Below are 17,383 nucleotides of genomic sequence, written 5' to 3'. Positions count from 1 at the left end.
GTAGTTGAAGAGTTCCATAATTCACTATTCCTATAGAGGTTTAAAGAAAAATCAGTTTGGTTCCTGGACTGTCATGGTGGATACTTTCTTCTCTATATTGTTTCCAGAGCCTCGTTCAGGGCGAGCACCTTGTGCTCTCACTTACATGCTGACTAAGTAAGCCTGGCTTCATACTTCACCAAGGTTTGAGCAGTTTCCCATGGCTCCACTCCCACCCACCAGCTTCTAGATCCACTGCTCATGACACTGATGACACCTGTTCTGCAGGTGCACGACTGCTTTTCTCAAGCAGGTTCTGCTGCCTTTCTAGTGTTTTAACTTGTCTGACATTCAGGTTAAAAAAAACCGGCAACTCCTTTTGATACTTGGTACCTGACAGATTAAGTAAAACAAAACAAACAAATTAAAGAATCAAAAACCCTAGGCTGTGTTAGCCTAAGTGAGTACTATGCAGGAATTGTGGTTCAGGTATTTGTTTCAGACATGAGTTGTCAAAAGTTTTGCTTGAGGCATGGCCTGATAACTGCCTTTTGTTTGTTTTAGAAACAGAGGGAGAAAAAAAGTAACCACTGCACTGAAGCTTCCTTCAATGCAATTCAATGCAGTGGGGACCAGCCTCGAACCTGGATTTTACATATGGCAAAGCAGCACACACTATCCCAGTGAGCTGTTTAGACATTCCTAATCTCTTTGGGAGCTAACTTGAATCCTGGTTTTGGTAAAACTGCTAAAAATCAAACATTTCCTAACTGACCACACATCAATGCCATGAAACTTCACAAAATAGTGGCAAGTAAGTCCATGGAATATGGGAACATCTAGAAGTTTGCTGTTATCTATCTCACTGTAAGGAGACTTGAGTGAAAAGAAAATGTCTTGAGTTGTAGCTGACAAGTCTCCCCCCTTCGTCCTCTCAGAAGAAAGGAAGAAGTAGAATGTTTTAGTATGTTTACTGTATAGCAGACACACTGTCATATGGCATCATTTTTAGCCCACAGAACTCAGCAGTGCTAGGTGTTTGACCAACTTGGCACAAGGAGTAATGATATGTGTTGAGATTCAAACTAAGATATGTCTCCAGACTCCATAATCTTCTTTCTTATTATATGAAATAAAATGGTAGGGAATTTAGAAGGAATTTGATGCATCTTATCACCTGAATATAGTTTATTATTTCATTTATTTTATTTTAATGGGAAAGATACAAAGAGAAAGATACACAAAGAGATATCAGAGCCCTGCTCAGCTCTGGCTGATGGTGGTACTGGGGATTGAGCCTGGAACTCAGAGCCTCAGGTACTAAAGTCTTTTTGCAGAACCACTGTGCTATCTCCTCAGCCCCATCACAGAAAGTCTGAACTTCACCCACTCAAGTAGGAAGGCCTGTAAGCTTCTTCATAGTCTGGGTGCCGGTAACCAACCCTCTCCTGTCTCCCATCCTCCCGTATCTCCAAACTCAGTGGCCAGTCACCTAACTCAAGTTGGATGTGCTAAGATCGACCCAGTCTGGAAAAGAGAAATTTCCCATGAGTGGTCATCCCACTTCCGTTTATCTTGTCCATCTCCAAAATTCTCTCCCTTTACACTGTCTGAACTGGAAGACGCTTTGAAGAGGGTTAAACCGGGAATGGCTGCTGGCTATGATAACATCACCCCAGAACTCATTCTTAACTTGGGCCCCGCGGCAAAGAAGTGGCTCACTACATTCCTGTCCCACATCTTGGAATCCGAATCTATGCCAAAAATTTGGCATCGTGCAAAGATAATAGCAGTTTTGAAACCAAAGAAAGACCCAACACTGGCCGCCAGCTATAGACCAATTTCTCTCCTCTCCGTGTGTTACAAACTCCTTGAGAGGCTGCTTCTATCACGAATTTCTCCTCTTACAGAGAAATTCCTATTACCCGCCCAAGCTGGTTTCCGCCCAGGAAGATCTATCTGCGAACAAGTCCTGGCCCTCTCAACTTACATTGAAAATGGATTCCAGAAGAATTTAAAGACGGGTGCTGTCTTTGTTGATCTCACAACAGCCTATGACACGGTCTGGCACCGTGGTCTCCTAGTCAAGATCTCAAGATGCCTGCCTCCATGGGTGGCCAACACTATATCGTTTCTTCTCCAAAACAGAAGATTCCGGGTGCATCTGGGTGACAACTCTAGCAGATGGAGACTTGTCTCAAGTGGCCTCCCCCAGGGCTCTGTTCTGGCTCCTACGCTATTTAATATTTACATCAATGACCTCCCAGAAACTTCTTCAAGGAAGTTCATCTACGCCAATGACATTTGCTGTGCAACTCAGGCATCCAAGTTCGACATCCTCGAGGAAACACTCACGAAAGATATGTCTCTGATATCTGATTACTGTAAAAAGTGGCGACTAATCCCTAGCACTGCAAAAACGGTATCATCTGTTTTCCATCTACACCATGCCTCGGCCTCGCGTGAGCTTAATGTGCATCTTGATGATATGAGAATCCGCATGAAGCTCAGCCAGTCTATCTTGGCGTTACTCTCGATCACACCCTGTCATTTCATGAACATCTCATAAAAACTGCAGCAAAGGTGGGTGCGAGGAATAACATCATTGCAAGACTGGCCAGCTCCTCATGGGGCGCGAGCACTTCCACACTACGATCATCATCTCTGGCATTATGCTATTCCACTGCAGAATACTGTGCCCCAGTATGGTTCCGTAGCCCCCATGTCCACTTGGTCAATTCCAAATTATATTTCTCCATGAGGATAATTTCTGGAACCATCCATTCCACCCCGGTTCCATGGCTGCCAGTGCTTAGCAACATCGCCCCGCCAGATATTCGTTGGGATGCGGCATCATCTAAGTTCATTTCCTGCGTCTATGCTCGACCGGACCTGCCAATATACGCGGATATCTTCGTCCACCCTGTCCAACGCTTGACATCTCGTCATCCAATCTGGTCTCCTACGCCTACACTGAACTTCTCTGTTCCAGACTCTTGGAAACAGAGTTGGCAGTCAGCTAAGGTAAAGAACACCTCATCACAGACCCCTGCAAGCGTCAACCCGGCTTTGACCTAGCACGTTATGATTGGGCCCTCCTCAATCGCTATCGAACAGGCCATGGCCGGTGCGCTGCTATGTTCCATCGCTGGGGAGCCAGAGACGACCTGAACTGCCCCTGCGGCTACAGACAGACTATGACCCACATAGTCAACGACTGCCACCTCTCCAGATTCAAAGGAGGTCTCGAAACTTTACATCAGGCTCAACCTGACGCTGTTGACTGGCTACGGAAAAAGGGCAAACGCTAGAAGAAGAAGCCCCATCATCATCATCATCATCATCATCATCATCATCATCATCATTTCCCCAGAGCCCTGCTCAGCTCTGACTAATGGTGGTGTGGGGAATTGAACCTGGGAATTCAGAGCCTCAGGCATGGGAGTCTTTCCTAATCACTATGCTAGCTCCCTCCCAATCACCTATTTTGACATTGGTCTCAGCCAATTAGCATTAGCCTGAGTGACACAATCAGCAACACAATAGCTTTCTTTATTATCTCTAAGGGTTGGTGTAAGGAACAGTTACCACCATAATTAAAATCTTGGAGAAAAGATCTAGGACTCTTAGGTAGGACAATGTGGACATTTTCTATTCCCAGAGAGATCTCTCTCTTTTTCTATTATTCTCACATGTATTCTTTGATTTTCTAAAATATTATTAATTATTTAATGTTGATTTATAAAATTACAAGACAACAGGGGTACAACTCTGCACTGTTCTCACCACCAGAGCTGTGAATCCTCAATCCCTCCATTGGAAGCTATGGTAGTTCTCCTAAGGTTGCAGATATGGGTTAACTATTATTTTGACAACTATCTGTCTATATTTGTATATATTTAGCCATTTCTTAAGGTCCTATCTTCTCCTACTTTCCAAGTCACACCTGTTACTACTTCCAACTGTCCTTCCCTTTTTCCTCCTTTCTCTCTGGTTCCTGAGGGAGTTGGAGTTTAGAGTCCTCTGGTCAGCTTCCCCTAGCATTTCTCCGCCTCTGGAAGTATGGACCAAAATTCTTTATAGGGTTCATTACAGAAGGTGGGAGTTCTGGCTTCTGTAATTGCTTCTCTGCTGGACATGGGTGTTGGCAGGTCGATCCATACCCTCAGCCCTCACATGTATTCTTTATCAACTGATTTCGTGGGTGCCTGTTAGGTGATAGGCACTAAGTATTCTGGTGAACACAACAGAATAGGTCCCTACCTCCTTGAATAACCTTCTGAGGATGTGGAAAATAAACAAGTAACTAAATATACAATCCAAATTATAGCTCAAGAAGGAAGGAAAGAGCATCAGGAATAAGAGTACTATGGCTCTATACATAGAAAATCCCTACATCTGGGGAGGTAGCATAATGGTTATGCAAAAGACATGCATTACCTGAGGCTCTGTGGTCTCAGGTTCAATCCCCAGTACCACCATATTCCAGAACTGAGCAGTGCTCTATTTATCTATCTCTCATTTAAGTGAATAAAATATTTTTAAAAAGAAAAATAAAATGCCTATAATTTTCCTTAAAAAAACATCAGCAGGGGTGGGAGTTGGGGGTAGGCAGTGGCACACCCAGTAGAATGCATGTTACCATGCACAAGGACCTGGGTTCAAGCCCCTGTTTCCCACCTGCACAAGCAGTGAAGCAGGGCTGCAAGGGTCTCTCTCCCTCTCTACCCTCCCTTCCCTCTCAATTTCTCTCTGTCTTTACCAAAAAGATAATAAACATATTTTTTAAATTCAAGATCACATTATTTAAAAATAGAAGGAAAGAAAGATATCACCAGCTAGCCCAACAAAATAGTCACTTAATAAGCTGCTTTGCCACATGCATGGATCCAGGTTTGAGCCTGGTCCCCACTGCATTGAAGGAAGCTTCAGTGTTGTGGTCTCTCTCTCTCTCTCTCTCTCTCTCTCTCTCTCTCTCTCTCTATCATGAGCTATGGTCCCCCCTAAGGGAAAGCAGGCAGCAAATAAGAGCAAAAATAACTTTTCACTGTGCTCTTCCCTATTCTGAATTTCTCCTTACTTATTATGGATTGTTTTTTATAATGAAACATAGTAGTTGTACAGAAAATGGTAAATAAATCATGATTTCCATAAGATGTGTACAGCCCTATGTTTGGTATGAATATATTTGTGGAGCCAAAGTAAAGTTGAGACAGGGGCCAGGAAGTGGTGCACCTGCTTAAGCACATACATTACAAAGCACAAGGACCCAGGTTCAAGCCCCTGGTCCCCACCTACAGGCGGGAAGCTTCATGAGTGGTGGAGTAGGACTGTAGGTGTCTGTCTGTCTGTCTGTCTCTCCCTCTCTACCTCCCCTGCCCCTCTCAATTTCTGTTTGTCTCTATCCAATCAATCAATAAAAGTAAACCTGAGAGTATATCTGTTTCCATCTGGAGAGAATGAGAGCAAAGTCTGAGCTACAATTCGAGTCTTAGTCCCATAGAGTAGTAGTTAAGCTGCTGCCATGGCCACAAAGAATGAGCTGAGTCACTGACTTATAAACCCCACCAGAAACAAGTCCACTTGGCGTTGGGACTACTAGGAAACCATCACACTCAATCTGATTACCCTGGAGAAATAGCAGCCAATAAGTTATTTTTAATTAAAGAGACAGTTTCAAGAGGACTAAAATCTGTGCTTCAACTTGAACTGGAGTTGGTATATTGCACCAAAGTAAAAGACTCTGGTGTGGTTGGGGGGAGAGTACAGGTCCTGGAAAAGGATGACAGAGGACCTAGTGGGGGTTGTATTGTTATGTGGAAAATTGAGAAATGTTATTCATGTACAAACTATTATATTTATTGTCAAATGTAAAACATTAATCCCCCAATAAAGAAATTTTTAAAAATCTATGCTTCACAGAGTACTGAACCTGAAGAAATGAAAATGAGCTAAGGGAAGAATTAAAAAACTGTGAAACTGGATGAGAAATAGAGGCAGCCCGTTAACACGAATGGATGATGATAAGACTCACAATACAAACATTTTTGAAGCAGCAAAAGGATTTAATTAGCAGACAGACACCCAAGCAAGAGTGCCAAGAAGCATCACTGAGCAGGGAAACATTAAGATTGCTTTTCGTCACTAACTGCACCAGGAAACACCCCCCCACCGACCCACACACACATACACTCTATCACTAAATAGGAAGGCTGTGAATAGTTTGACAGACTGAAAACCACATCAGAAGGAAAAATATAAGAAATCAGATGCCCTGAGAAAAAAAAGATGTCATTATTCCATGTTTCTTTGTAGTTCTTTTCTCTTTTTTAAATTTTTTATTATTATCTTTATTTATTTATTGGATAGAGATAGTAATTGGGGGTGGGGTGGTGGTGTACCTGGTTAAGCACTCACATTACAATGCACAAGGACCCAGGTTCAAGCCCCTGGTCTCTATCTGCAGGGGGAAAGCTTTGAGTGTGGTGAAGCAGGTCTGCAGGTATCTCTCTGTCTCTCCTCCTCCCTATCTCCCTTTTCCTTCTAAATTTTCTCTATCCTATCAAATAAAATAAAGTTAAAAAATAAAATAAATTGGGGCCAATTGGTGGTGCACCTTTCTGAAGCAGCATAAGGATTAAGAGCACACACTACAGTACGCAAGGACCCAGGTTCAAGCCCCCAACCCCACCTGTAGGGGGGAGGTTTCATGAGTGGTGAAGCAAGACTGCAGGCGTCTTTCTGTCTCTCTTCCTCTCCATTACCCCTTTTCCCTCTCAATTTCTGGCTGTCTCTAAGCAATAAATAAATAGATATTATAAAAAAAAATTGATCCAGTTTGATCTGATCCAGGGCCCATATTCAACTTAGGAGCCTATGTGACCTCTGCATCCTGAGTAGGAACGTTCCAAGCTACCCCAATATCAGGACCCATCTTCCTCAGGTGGAACACAGAGTATGTTGTCCATCCTTGTTGTTTTCGCCGGGCTGGCTTCACGGGCGGGTAACCGACGCGGGACTCATGGCTGGATTGTACGCAGTATCTCTTTATTCATGCAGGACGCAGCACAATCTATACCAAGCTAAGCTAAACTAAAAACTACAAACAATCTTGTCCTTATAAATATACTAGCCCAGTAGGGTGGGAACAGGATGCGACGCAGAGAGGGTGGAGAGAAAAGTGACTGGTGAAAATCAGGGTATGACAAGGAGAGGGGGCGGAGCAGGCAAGAATTCTACCACTCGGGAGTTGGGCGGTAGCGCAGCGGGTTAAGCACAGGTGGTGCTAAGCACAAGGACCAGCGGAAGGATTCCTGGTTTGAGCCCCCGGCTCCCCACCTACAGGGGAGTCACTTCACAGGCGGTGAAGCAGGTCTGCAGGTGTCTGTCTTTCTCTCCCCCTCTCTGTCTTCCCCTCCTCTCTTCATTTCTCTCTGTCCTATCCAACAAAAATGACATCAATAGTAACTACAACAACAAAACAACAAGGGCAACAAAAGGAATAAGTAAATAAATAAATAAATTTAAAATAAAAAAATTTAAAAAAAAAAGAATTCTACCACTGAACCACCAATGCCCTGGAGGGAGGGTGGTGCTTGTTAACAGGTTATGTAAATAGAATGAAGTGGTTATGTAAATAGAATAGTGTTAAGCAGGGGGGATTAAACTAATGAAACAGAAGGGGTTTTTAGAAGCATACCAACACATCCTCCCTTCAGAAGATGGAACATTCTCTACCATTGTTGATCCAAGTTGAAGGCAAGGTCCTATGGGGGCCCACAAAGGGGTCTATTGTGTTGTTCCGGATAGAGATGACCAGTAACAATGGAGGGAGGGATCTATTCAAGATCTAGGCCAGTAACAATGGAGAGAGGGATTTATTCGAGGTGTAGGCCCATCATGTCTGTTTGGGAATCTCAGGACTCCCTGACTAGGGCGCCAGCTGATGGGGTGGCCTGATAGTGACTAAAGAGTTATCATTTAAGTATGCTAGTCTCTTGCCCTTATTCAGTTTTTGTAGTCCTTACTTTGATAAGGTTAGCTTTGGAGTGAGGGAGGGAAGCATAATAGGAAATATGTGAGGAGGGTACCTAAGTCTAAGTAGACACTATTTCATTATGAACTTTATACTGTCTTTTTAGGTCTTTCTACTTGCTTGCTGCATATACTGACTCACTGCAGATTATTGTGCACTTTTGCTTTCAGGTATATATTTTGCCCAAATGTATGGATACATGTAATCGATGGGGTTTACAGTCAACAATATTTATACACCTTTCCCATATTTGGGAGCTATCTCTTCCCTGATCCAGCTTTCTGGTCCTTTTTCCAGCCACGACATCATCTCCCCAGAAAATAACTTGGACCCACCTGCATATCAGATGTCAGGCTCAGAGAGGAAAAAAAAAAACTAGTATAGTTATGGGCTCTTTGGAATATAATCAAAATAGGCCTACTAACTACCTACAAAACGGAGATCCCCCAACTCTTCATATAAACTTTTCCAGCCTTTAGGTTCATGATTAGTCAACAATTTTTTGGGCTATATATGTTAACTATTTTTTCAGCCACCAGGTTCTGGCAGGCATTAAACCAGCTCCCGCTGCTCCATGCTGCATTGCTGATAGTGTGGCCTATTTACATAATCATTGTTTTGCCTGATCTATCTTCTTTCTACCCGCCCTGCTGCAGGGTATATTAATCCCACCAGTTAAAACCCTAGCAACCATTGCTATGGAAGCTTTCTACCTTCCTGCTCTTTCTTTTCTCCACCCCCTTTCCCAGCCATCTCTGTTCCCGACTTTCCACTTCCGGTTTTACTCTATAAGGCCTACTTCTGTTTCTGATTTTGCTCTTCTCTCTTTTCTCTCCCTTGTGCCAACCTGGAGAAGGGCTGACGTGCAGTGTGGGAGGTGACCATTGAGGTTTGGCACCACATGGTTTAACCTGCTGTGTTCACACCCAACTCTGGGGCCCTCACATGAATAAAGAATTGTATTACTACGCCACCATGAGTTCCTGTTCTCCCACCCCTGAAGCTAGCCCGGCAAGGTTCCAGATGCTAACATGATGTCAACCGGACTTGCCTGGGCAGATGATCCCACCAATATGTCCTGGAGCCCTGCTTCCCCAGAACCCCACCACATTAGGGAAAGAGAGAGACAGGCTGGGAGTATGGATTGACCCATAAATGCCCATGTTCAATGGGGAAGCAATTACAGAAGTCAGACCTTCCACCTTCTGCACCCCATAATGACTCTGGGTCCATATTCCCAGAGGGATAAAGAATAAGAAAGTTATAAGGGGAGGGGATGGGATACAGAGTTCTGGTGGTGGGAATTGTGTGGAGTTGTACCCCTCTTATCCTATTGTTTTTATCAGTGTTTCCTTTTTATAAATAAAATTTTTTAATGTAAATAATTTAAAAAATAATAAACTAAATTACTTTAAAAAGTTAACTTGGTATTTTGATGAATACATTGTTTTTTTATTTCTTTATTGGGGATTAATGTTTTACATTTGATAGTAAATATAATGGTTTGTACATGCATAACATTTCTCAGTGTTCCATATGACAATATAACCACCACTAGGTCCTCAGCTGATAAATATCTTAAATTGGCTTCTAAGTTAGAATCTAATCTGATTCACATGGCATATTTTTCTGCTTTTCCTTGCATAACTTTCTTTTTATTTATTTATTTAAGAAACGATAAATGAACAAAACCATAGGGTAGGAGGGGTACAACTCCACACAATTACCACCACACAATCTCCATATCCTACCCCCTCCCCTGATAGCTTCCCCACTCTCTATCCCTCTGGGAGCATGGACCCAGGGTCATTGTGAGTTGTAGAAGGTGGAAGGTCTGGCTTCTGTAATTGCTTTCCCGCTGAACATGGGCATTGACTGGCGACGGTCCATACTCCCAGTCTGCCTCTCTCTTTCACTAGTAGGATGGGTCTCTGGGGAAGCCGAGCTCCAGGACACATTGGTGGGGGCTTCAGTCCAGGGAAGCCTGGCTGGCATCCTGATGACATCTGGAACTTGGTGACTGAAAAGAGAGTTAACATACAAAGCCAAACAAATTGTTGAGCAATCATGGACCCAAAGCTTGGAATAGTGGAGAGGAATGTTAGGGGGATACTCACTGCAAACTCTAGTGTACTTCGGCTTTCAGGTATATATTTTGCAGCAGTTTATGGATACGTGTGAACATATGCTCTCTCTCACAGAAACTGGTGTATATCTAGGTTTTGGGACTTTTTTAGAAAGTGAACCAACTGAGATGGAATTAGAGTATACTAGGAAAGGAAAGGTCTCACCAGAGTAATGAAGCTGAAGGGTTGTCATTCCACACTTGAAGTCTCTGGACACAGTCTGAAGGGAAGCATGTTGAGGTGGCAATCGTTTTGTTGATTAGGTTGTGATCAGCAGATGCAATATTATTTGATATGGATTGGGAGAGGCATACGGGAAAGTGGGCCCTATCCAAGGGTTCCAGGACTGGGGGAAGTAGGGGCTCTATAGTGGAGATGTGAGGTTCCTGCTGTCTTAGGGTTCAAAAAGACAATCGATAGTTAATGTTATCATCACATTGTTTGGTAATTGGGTTAACTTTGAAAAGTCCTTTTGTTAGGGTTTGCTGTACAGTACCCAGTATCTTATATATGGCTGTGCTATTGGTTGCTTCTGATCTACTTGGTCTAGTCTTTTGAGAGAGTCCGCATATCAAATACACAGCCTATATATTAAAAAGACTCAGTCTGTGTTTTAAAAAACTTTGAGACATACAATTAATTTTCCCCCTCTCATATTAATTAACTAGTTATTTATATGACTACATTTTACTAGTAGTGTACATAAACACAATTCCCACCACCAAAAGACTGTGACCCATGCCTCCCACCCACTCCCACCCCCCACTGTCCCAGGAAGCTGCATGTCTACCCCTCACCACAGGGTTTTTACTTTGGTGCCCTACTTACAATTTGGTCAGGTCCTGCTTTTAGTTTCCCTTTCAGATCTTCTTACTCAACTTCTGTTGATGAGTGGGATCATCCCATACTTATCTTTATCTTTCTGACTTAGCTCACTTAACATAATTCCTTCTAGCTCTGTCCAAGATGGGTCAGCGAAGGTGGGTTCATTGTTCTTGAAAGCTGCATAGTATTCTATTGTGTATATATACCACAGCTTTCTCAGCCACTCATCTGTTGTTGGGCACCTGGGTTGCTTCCAGGTTTTAGCTATTATGAATTGTGCTGCTATGAACATAGGAGTACACACCTCTTTTTGGTTGGGTGTTATGGAGTCCTTGGGGTATAACCCCAGGAGAGGAATTACTGGATCATATGGAAGGTCTATGTCTAGCCTTCTGAGAGTTTTCCAGACTGTTCTCCACAGAGCCGGTACCAATTTACATTCCCACCAGCAATGTAAAAGGGTTCCTCTGTCCCCACAACCTCTCCAGCATTTGTTGCTGCTGTCCTTTTTTATGTATGCCATTCTTACAGGAACGAGGTGGTATCTTAGTGTTGTCTTAATTTGCATTTCTCTCACAATCCGTGACCTAGAGCAGTTTTTCATATGTTTGTTAGCCTTTTGGATCTCCTCTGAGGTGAATGTTTTGTTCATATCCTCTGCCCATTTTTGAATGGGGTCATTTGCTTTTTTGGTGCTAAGTTTGCTGAGCTCTTTATATATTTTGGTGATTAGTTTCTTGTCTGATGTATGGCATGTGAAGATCTTCTCCCATTCTGTGAGGGGTCTCTCTGTTTGTTTAACAGTTTCTTTGGATGTGCAGAAGCTTTTCAATTTGATGTAGTCCCATTGGTTTGTTTCTGCTTTAATCTTCCTTGCAATTGGGTTTGATTCATCAAAGATGTCCTTGAGGTGTAGGTGGGAAATTGTTTTACCAATGTTTTCCTCTAAGTATTTGATTGTTTCTGGTCTGACATCTAGGTCTTTGACCCATTTAGAGTTGATTTTTGTTTCTGGTGAGATAAAGTGGTTCAATTTCACTCTTCTACATGTTATAACCCAGTTTTCCCAGCACCATTTATTGAAGAGAGCCTCCTTTTTCCATTTAATCCTTTGGGCCCCCTTATCAAAGATTAGATGTCCATAGTTGTGGGGATTTATTTCTGGGCTTTCAATTCTGTTCCACTGGTCTGTGTGCCTATTTCTGTTCCAGTACCATGCTGTTTTGATTATGATGGCTATATAATATAGTTTAAGGTCTGGGAGTGTGATGCCTCCATTTCTGTTTCATTTCCTCAAGATGGTTTTGGCAATTCTAGGTGTTTTCAGGTACCAGATAAATGATTGTAGTGTTTGTTCTATTCTCTTAAAGAAGCTTGGTGGAACTTTGACGGGTATTGCATTAAATTTGTATATGGCTCTGGGGAGAATATTCATTTTGATGATATTTATTCTTCCAATCCATGAGCATGGGATATCTTTCCATTTCTTGGTATCAGTTTCTATTTCCTTGAGTAGCGACTCACAGTTTTTAGTATATAAGTCTTTTACTTCTTTGGTCAACTTTATTCCTAGGCATTTGACTGATTTTCCTGAAACAGTAAATGGGAGTGATTTATGGATGTCTTCTTCTTCAGATTTAGTGTTTGCATAAAGAAATGCCACTGATTTTTGTACATTGATTTTGTAGCCTGATACCTTGCTATATTGACTAATAACTTCCAGTAGTTTTCTGCTGGATTCTTTAGGTTTTTCTATGTATACTATCATATCATCTGCAAATAGTTAGAGCTTGACTTCTTCCCTTCCAATCTGTATTCCTTTGATTTCCTTCTCTTGCCTGATTGCTATGGCAAGAACTTCCAATACTATGTTGAAGAATAATGGTGACAGTGGACAGCCCTGTCTAGTCCCTGATCTGAGGGGGAATGCTTTCAGCTTCTGTCCATTGAGTATGATGTTGACTGTAGGTTTGCTATATATAGACTCCACTATCTTGAGGAATTTCCCATCTATTCCCATTTTTTGTAGAGTTTTAAGCATGAATGGGTGTTGGATTTTGTCAAAGGTTTTCTCTGCATATATTGAGATAATCATGTGGTTTTTGGTTTTGCTTTTATTGATGTGGTGAATGACATTGATTGATTTATGGATGTTGAACCAGCCTTGCATTCCTGGGATGAATCCCACTTGGTCATGATGAACAATCTTTTTGATATGCTGCTGTATCCAGTTGGCCAAGATCTTGTTTAATATTTTGGCATCTATGTTCATCAGAGATATTGGTCTGTAGTTTTCCTTTTTTGTTCTGTCCCGATCAGCTTTTGGTATCAGGGTGATGTTGGCTTCATAGAAGGTGGAAGGGAGTATTCCTGTTTCTTCAATCTTATGGAAAAGCTTAAGAAGTATGGGTACTAACTGTTTCCTGAAAGTTTTGTAGAATTCATTTGTGAAGCCATCTGGTCCAGGACTTTTGTTGTTGGGGGATTCTTAATAACGGTTTCAATTTCTTTGTCTGTGATTGGTGCATATAGATTTTGTAGTTCTTCTTGGTTCCGTTTTGGAATGGCATATCTTCCTAGGAATTGTTCCATTTCTTCCAGATTCTCTAGCTTGGTGGCGTATAGTTCTTCATAGAAGTCTTGCAGGATTCTCTGGATTTCTGTGGTGTCAGTTGTGATATCTCCTCCATCGTTTACAATTCTATTAATTTGAGTCTTCTCTCTTTTTTATTTGGTGAGTCTGGATAGGGGTTTGCCAATTTTGTTTAATCTTTCAAAGAACCAACATTTGGTTTCATTGATCTTTTGTATGGTTCTTTTATTTCCGATGTTGTTTATTTCTGCTCTAATTTTAGTGATTTCTGTCTTTCTGGTTGCTTTAGCGTTCCTTTGTTCCTCTTCCTCTAAGTCCTTGAGGTGTGCAGTAGGTCATTCATTTGAGCTTTTTCTTGGTGTTTAATATGTGATTGTATGGCTATAAGTTTCCCTCTCAGTACTGCTTTAGCTGCATCCCAAATATTTTGATAGGTTGTGTCTTCATTTTCATTTGTTTCCAGGAACATTTGAATTTCCTGCTTGAGTGAATCTCTGACCCAGTGGTTCTTAAGGAGTATGTTGTTTAGTTTCAAATTCTGTGACTTTTAATAATTTTCTGTTTGTTGTTAAATGTTAGTTTTACTCCACTGTGGTCTGAGAAGATACTTGGGATGATTTTGATGCTCTTGAATTTATTGATGCTGTCTTTGTGGCCTAACATGTGGTCTATCCTTGAGTATGTGTTATGTGGTTTTTGAAAAGAAGGTGTATTCCAGTTTTTTGGGGTGAAGGACTCTGAAAATGTCCAAGAGGCCTAGTCTGTCAATCTCTTCATTCAATTCTCTTGTATCTTTGTTGGTTCTCTGCATTGTTGATCTGACTAAGTGTGAGAGTGGGGTATTGAAGTCTCCCACTATTATTGTATTACTATTGATGTATTTTTAAAATTCTTTTAGTACGTGCTTGATGTATTTAGATGGTCCCTCATTGGGTGCATAGATGTTAATAATTGTTAAGTCTTTTTGGCTGATTAATCCTCTAATAATTATGTAATGTCCTTGCCTATCTTTTATTACTTTATTTAATTTAAAATCTATTGTGTCTGAGATGAGAATGGCTGTTCCTGCCCTTTTTTTGTGGTCCATTAGCCTGTATGACAGTTTTCCATCCTTTCACTTTAAGTCTGTGTTTATCTTGTTGTGACAGATAGGATTCTTGCAAGCAGCATATGGTTGGGTTATGTTTTCTGATCCATCCCCCCACTCTGTGCCTTTTGATGGGTGAGTTTAAGCCATTGACATTTATTGATATTATGGATTGAATGTATTGTAGGGCCATTGTTCAAAATAAATTTTTGTTTGTTCTGATATATTGCAAGTATTATAGTGATGTTCTTGTTTATAGGAGGTATTTTTTTTTCTTTAAGAAAGGATTAATTAACAAAACCATAGGGTAGGAGGAGTACAATTCCATACAATTCCCACCACCCAATCTCCATTTCCCACCCCCTCCCCTGATCACTTTCCTATTCTCTATCCTTCTGGGAGCATGGACCCAGGGTCATTGTGGGTTGCAGAAGGTAGAAGGTCTGGCTTCTGTAATTGCTTCCCCGCTGAACATGGGCATTGACTGGTCGGTCCATACTCCCAATCTGCCTCTCTCTTTCCCTAGTAGGATGGGTCTCTGGGGAAGCGGAGCTCCAGGACACATTGGTGGGTTCTTCAGTCTAGAAGTTGAGTAAGAAGATCTGAAAGGGAAACTAAAAGCAGGACCTGACCAAATTGTAAGTAGGGCACCAAAGTAAAAACCCTGTGGTGAGGAGTAGACATGCAGCTTCCTGGGACAGTGGGGGGTGGGAGTGGGTGGGAGGCATGGGTCACAGTCTTTTGGTGGTGGGAATGGTGTTTATGTACACTCTTAGTAAAATGTAGTCATATAAATCACTAGTTAATATGAGAGGGGGAAAATTAATTCTATGTCTCGAAGTTTTTCAAAACACAAACTGAATCTTTTGAATATATAGGCTGTGTAATTGATATGCAGACTCTCTCAAAAGACTAGACCAAGTAGATCAGAAGCAACCAATAGCACAGCTATATACAAGATACTGGGTACTATACAGCAAACCCTAACAAAAGGACTTTTCAAAGTTAACCCAATTACCAAACAATGTGATGATAACATTAACTATCGATTGTCTTTTTGAACCCTAAGACAGCAGGAACCTCACATCTCCACTATGGAGCCTCTACTTCCCCCAGTCCTGGAACCCTTGGATAGGGCCCACTTTCTTGTATGCCTCTCCCAATCCATATCAAATAATATTGCATCTGCTGATCACAACCTAATCAACAAAACAATTGCCACCTCAACATGCTTCCCTTCAGACTGTGTCCAGAGACTTCACGTGTGGAATGACAACCCTTCAACTTCATTACTCGGGTGAGACCTTTCCTTTCATAGTATACTCTAATTTCATCTCAGGTGGTTCACTTTCTAAAAAAGTCCCAAAACCTAGATATACACCAGTTTCTGTGAGAGAGAGCATATCTTCACACGTATCCGTAAACTACTGCAAAATATATGCCTGAAAGCAGAAGTGCACTAGAGTTTGCAGTGAGTACCCCCCTAACATTTCATCTCCACTATTCCAAGCTTTGGGTCCATGATTGCTCAACAATTTGTTTGGCTTCGTATTTTAACTCTCTTTTCAGTCACCAGGTTCCAGATGTCTATAGGAGGTCTTTTAGAACCTCTTTCAGGGCCGGTTTGGTGATGGTTGCTTCCTTTAACTGTTGTTTGTCTAAGAAGGTTTTGATCCCTCCATCTAGTTTGAATGAAAGCCTAGCAGGATATATTATCCTTGGTTGAAACCCTTTTTCATTCAGGGCTCGACAGATATCTTGCCATTCTCTTCTGGCTTTTAGAGTTTGAGTGGAGAAGTCTGCAGATAATCTTATGGGTTTTCCCCTATTATGTGCCTTTTTGTTTCTCTCTTGCAGCCTTTAGGATCCTTTCTTTATCCTTACTTCTTCTCATTTTGACTATGATGTGTCTTGGTGTCTTCAGGTCAGGGTTCATTCTGTTTGGAACTCTCTGGGCCTCTTGAATCTTGATGTCCTTTCTGTTATTTAGGTGTGGGAAGTTTTCTTCTATTATTTCCTCTAGAATGTTTCCTTCCCCTTCCTCTCTTTCTTCCTCTGGCAGGCCAATTATATGAATATTACTTCTTTTGAGATCATCCCATATGTCTCTGTTGTTGTTTTCAGTGTCTCTCAATCTCTTTTTGAGCTCTTTCACCTCTTAGTTTTCTCTAACTCATCCTCTGTCTGACTAATTCTGTTTTCTGCTTCTGTTAGTCTGCTTTCCCTTCCCTCAGCTTCTTTCTTCATTACAGCTATTTCAGCTTTCAGTTCTCTAATTGCCTCAAGATAATCAGTATTTTCCTTGGGGGTCTCAACTGTTGTTTCCTTAATACTGCCATTCCTTTCCTCCAATGTTGTTTTCATTTCGTTTCCAGGAGATGTGGTCAGAGCTCAAGCCACTAGCAGCTTCTCAGTCCACCATCTTCCAGGAACCCCAATACACTGTTTTATAACTAGAATTACTCTTAGGAGTTATGACTGGGATGTTATAACTTGAGATTCCTGGCTTGCAAGGACCCAAGGATGTGAGACTTTCAGTTTTAAAACAGGTCAGTCTTGGGCAAGACAGGAAAAGTCAGTCACCTTAGTAATGCTATACTTAAGTCTCTCAACCCTCCCTCCCCCCCAAAAAAAAAACACCTAGGTATTACATTTCCATTTCTCAGGTAAAGGAACTAAAATTCAGAAGTTAAAATAATGTATCTTGTGACATCTATCAGGGTGGCAAAGTTTGGTGT

General features: G+C 41.6%; 1 protein-coding gene and 1 long non-coding RNA gene across 3 annotated transcripts in view; both read left to right on the top strand.

Moving 5' to 3' along the window:
- The window catches only part of BAALC (BAALC binder of MAP3K1 and KLF4), a 103,411-nt gene that overhangs the window by 56,264 nt on the left and 29,764 nt on the right, over positions 1-17,383 (top strand). The gene's annotated exons all lie outside the window — the stretch shown is intronic.
- Positions 458-5,891, top strand: LOC132542011 (uncharacterized). Its single transcript, XR_009553139.1, has 2 exons — positions 458-947; positions 5,280-5,891. It is a non-coding gene; the product is annotated as an uncharacterized LOC132542011 (long non-coding RNA).

The sequence above is a fragment of the Erinaceus europaeus genome, chromosome 1, assembly GCF_950295315.1.
Source record: "Erinaceus europaeus chromosome 1, mEriEur2.1, whole genome shotgun sequence".
Classification (NCBI taxonomy): domain Eukaryota; kingdom Metazoa; phylum Chordata; class Mammalia; order Eulipotyphla; family Erinaceidae; genus Erinaceus; species Erinaceus europaeus.
This window is presented reverse-complemented; position numbering and strand designations above follow the sequence as displayed.